Source organism: Silene latifolia, chromosome 8 (genome assembly GCF_048544455.1).
Source record: "Silene latifolia isolate original U9 population chromosome 8, ASM4854445v1, whole genome shotgun sequence".
NCBI lineage: Eukaryota > Viridiplantae > Streptophyta > Magnoliopsida > Caryophyllales > Caryophyllaceae > Silene > Silene latifolia.
Window position 1 is genome coordinate 93,439,356 of NC_133533.1, and position 3,987 is coordinate 93,443,342.

The 3,987-nt window shown below is 40.4% G+C and overlaps 1 non-coding gene across 1 annotated transcript; it reads left to right on the forward strand.

Annotated features, from left to right (window-relative positions):
* The first annotated feature begins 3,097 nt into the window (after positions 1–3,097).
* On the forward strand, positions 3,098–3,204 carry LOC141597772 (small nucleolar RNA R71). Its single transcript, XR_012522989.1, has one exon. It is a non-coding gene; the product is annotated as a small nucleolar RNA R71 (small nucleolar RNA).
* Positions 3,205–3,987: the final 783 nt, after the last annotated feature.

Here is a 3,987-nt window from a genome sequence, read left to right on the forward strand (position 1 = left end):
AAAGGCTTTGCCTTTATAATTTCAAAAATCGACTCAAAGGTTGAAGATTTTGGTGCTTGGTTTGATTTTTGTTGAATGTGGAGTGATTAATTGTTGTTAAAAGGAAGTTTGGATTTGATTTTGTTGAATTTGGTTGAGGAAATGTTGTTTTGGTGATGGAGAGGATGAGGGTTTTAAGTTTTGGGGTTTATGGGTAGTGTTTTGAATGAATGAATGAAGAAATGAATGTAGGAGGGGGTATTTAAAGTACCCAAAAAAATTGAAACAGCAGGGCAAGACGGGCGTCTTTCCTTCGGGACGCTCGGATTCTACCTCTTTTTTGTTCAGAATGCACGCCTAAAGACGGGCGTCTTTCAGCAAAGACGCTCGGATTTATCAATTGCAGGACGGGCGTCTTCTGCTGAAGACGGGCGGATTCTCAGACAGTGATATTTCTTATTTTTCACAGCCAAAAAGACGGGCGTCTTTTCTTCCAAGACGGGGGAATTTCTGAAGACGAGCGTCTTCTCTTCCAGGACGCTCGGATTCTTCACCAGTCCCAAAATATCAAATTCTCAGCTCAGATGGACGGGCGGATTAAGGAAAAGACGGGCGTCTTTTCTAAAGACGAGCGGATTCCCTAGAAGACGCTCGGATTCTCCCTGTTTTACCCGGAATCAGTTCTATCCGTGCACTTGCATATCCCGTGTCATTTTTTCATTCTTCAAATCCCGTGTTCTTCATTGTAGGGGCACTACTAAGGCATGAATAGCCTAGGCAATTGTTATCCCCACACTAAGCTAAAAGCACTACACATCAATTAAAATTATTAGTCCCTCCCTCACTTCTCTCAAAAATGATAATTATCTTGATCAAAGCATAAAAATCCAAAAATGACAAAAATGCAATGTAAGAATTAAAATGCGAGTTAGGGAGTTAAAAATATATACAAATGGTGGTTTAGGGAGGACTCAACCAAACTCTTATCCTTAGTGAGATGTCATGGGGGCATGTCCAAGGTGTTGTTGATGTTGCTCAACACCTTGAAAAAGTAGTCAAAAGCTTGTTCATTATCATGATAAAGATCTTAAATAGATCTTTGCCCTTGTTGTCGGTCTTGATCGATAGCATTACCAATATAGGGATTGAAAATCCCTTCAAACTCATCGTCCCAAAGACCACAAACTTCATCTACTTGATCACTAAAGATCTCTTGAGTTGATAGAGACAACTCTCCCACTTGATTGATTTGGCCAACAAGGCCATCCTCTTCATTGCTTAACTTTGGTGAGCTTTTCAAGCTCTCTTTGTTACAATTCTCTTGCTCTTTGAATGGAGATCTTCAATTTTCTTCTTCCATTGGAATTCCGACTTCTTCCTATCATCCTTCCGGCTATAATGATCAACCATAAAACATGGTTCATGCAAACGGGGAGCTCTCATGGTCTTGTCAAGATTAAAAGTTATGCTCTCATCTCCCACTTCTAGAGTGAGCTCTCCATGCTTCACATCAATCACCGCACCCGCGGTGTGTAAGAAAGGTCTTCCTAGAATGATTGGAATGTTGGAATCTTCTTCCATGTCAACAATGACAAAGTCCACGGGGATGAAAAATTTCCCCACTCTTACGGGAACATCTTCCCATATCCCTAATGGTGTCTTCGTCGATCTATCGGCCATTTGGAGTGTGATATTGGTGCATTTAAGCTCTCCCATCCCTAACCTTTTACTCACATAGTACAGCATAACATTTACACTAGACCCTAGATCACATAAGGCTTTGTTGATCGTGGTATCGCCAATGGTACACGGTATTGAGAAGCTTCCCGGATCTTTGAGTTTTGGAGGTGAACTCCCTTGAAGTATTTCACTACTCACCTTAGTGAAGGCGATAGTCTCAAGCTTCCGGATCGACTTCTTCTTTGTGAGGATGTCTTTCATGTATTTCGCATAGGCCGGCGTGATTGATTGATTAATTCAGCTGAAAGGAATTGAGACTTCCAAATTCTTCACAATTTCCATAAATTTTCCAAGTTGGTCATCAAATTTGGGCTTGGCTTGACGACTTGGAAAAGGAAGTCTAATCACAATGGGCTCCTTCTCCTTGACCTTGTCTTCATTTTTCTTTGAAATTTCTTCTTTTGATTGTTCTCCATCCTTGGAGTTCTGCACAATTTCTTCTTTGTCACTAGCTTCCACAACTTCATCCTCAACTTGCTTCTTCGGTGCTTCATACCTTGTACCACTTCTCAAGTGAATGGCACTAACTGTTACATGTCTTGGGGGATTACTTTGAGGTGGTAATTGCCCCTTTTGTCTTTGTGAGCTTGAAGATGCTAGTTGAGTCAATTGGGTTTCCAATATTTTGGTGTGAGCTAGGATGTTGTTGATGGTGATTTCCTTTGCTTGACTATCTTTTTGCATTTGAGTGAAAAACTCTTGTTGATTCTTTTGCATTTGGAGGACCGCTTTTTGAACATCAAAACCTTGGTCATTTTGTTGATTTTAAGGAGTTTGATTTTGGTAACCTTGGTTTTGGTTGCAAAAGAGTCTTTGATTTTGGTTTCTCATGGGAGGTGGGGTGTATGTTGGTTGAGGGTTTTGAACATTTTGGCTTTTGTATGAGAGATTTGGATGGAATTTGGTGTTTTCATCGTAATAGTTGGAATAAGGGGTACCACTCTTGTATGCTTGGAAAGCATTCACTTGTTCATTTGTTCCCCTACATTCACTATGGACATGTCCCAAAGTTCCACAATTCTCACATATCCCACTTGGGATTGATGAAGATGCCGTCATGGCATTAACATGATGCTTTGGTGATTTTGAGGCTTCTTCAAGTCTAGCCATTGCTTTTTCAAACTTCAAATTGATGGTATCAATGTGAGCACTAAGTTGAGCACCTAATTGAGTAATGGAGTCCACTTCATGCTTTCCTCCTCTAGTAGCCTTGCGAGGTCTACTATATTGTGAGTTATGGACTGCCATTTCCTCAATTTTGTTCCAAGTTTGATTGTCATCAACTTCGGTGAACATTCCATTTGATCCCATGTTGAGAATGTTCCTTGAATCTTCATAAAGACCGTTACAAAATTGTTGTACCAAGAACCACTCGCTAAGTCCATGATGAGGACATGAGCGACAAATTCCCTTGAATTGCTCCTAAGCTTCATACAACGATTCTTCATCTCTTTGCTTAAAGCCCGTAATTTGAGCACTTAGCATGTTAGTCTTTTCCGGTGGATAAAACTTTTTGTAGGAAGCTAGAGCCAACTTCTTCCAAGAATTAATTCCGAGAGTAGCCTTATCAAGGCCTTTCAACCATTGTTTCGCGGTGCCAACTAGAGAAAAAAGAAATAAGACCCATCGAATTTTGTCTTGAGTTACACCAGTTTGTGAAATTTCATCACAATAGTCACAAAAAGTCTCCATATGAGAATGAGGGTCTTCACTAGGCATCCCCCCAAATTGGCTTCTTTCGACTAATTGGATAAATGCGGATTTGGCAATAAAATTTCCGGTTAGATGTTGTGGTGTAGGAGTACCATTGGGTAGGTTATCCTCGGTGGGTACGGAATGTGATGAAAACTTAGGCATTGTGGGTTGATTTTGTGTTGGATTTTGTGTTGGGTTCTCCTCACCTTCTCTTGCAAAAGGGTCGATGAACTCAATAGTATTTGGTTGAATATCTACAACCTAATCGATACCTCACAAAGTTCTCCTAGCAAGTCTTCTATTGGTTGTCAAAGTTCTTTCAATTTCGTGATCAAAGGGTAACAAGTCACCTTGTGACCTTCTAGACATGCAAAATATCAAACAACTCGAAAATAATTAGAACAAACCTTGAGGAGTTTTACTTCCTCAAGGCAAAGAAAGACACAACTAATAACAATATAATAAAATCTAAATCAAGTTAACACCGTCCCCGGCAACGGCGCCATTTTTGGTCTGTGTTCCCTCGTGGGGTTTAGTTTTTCAGTACTTGTCGTCAAGAGCACCTAGACCAAA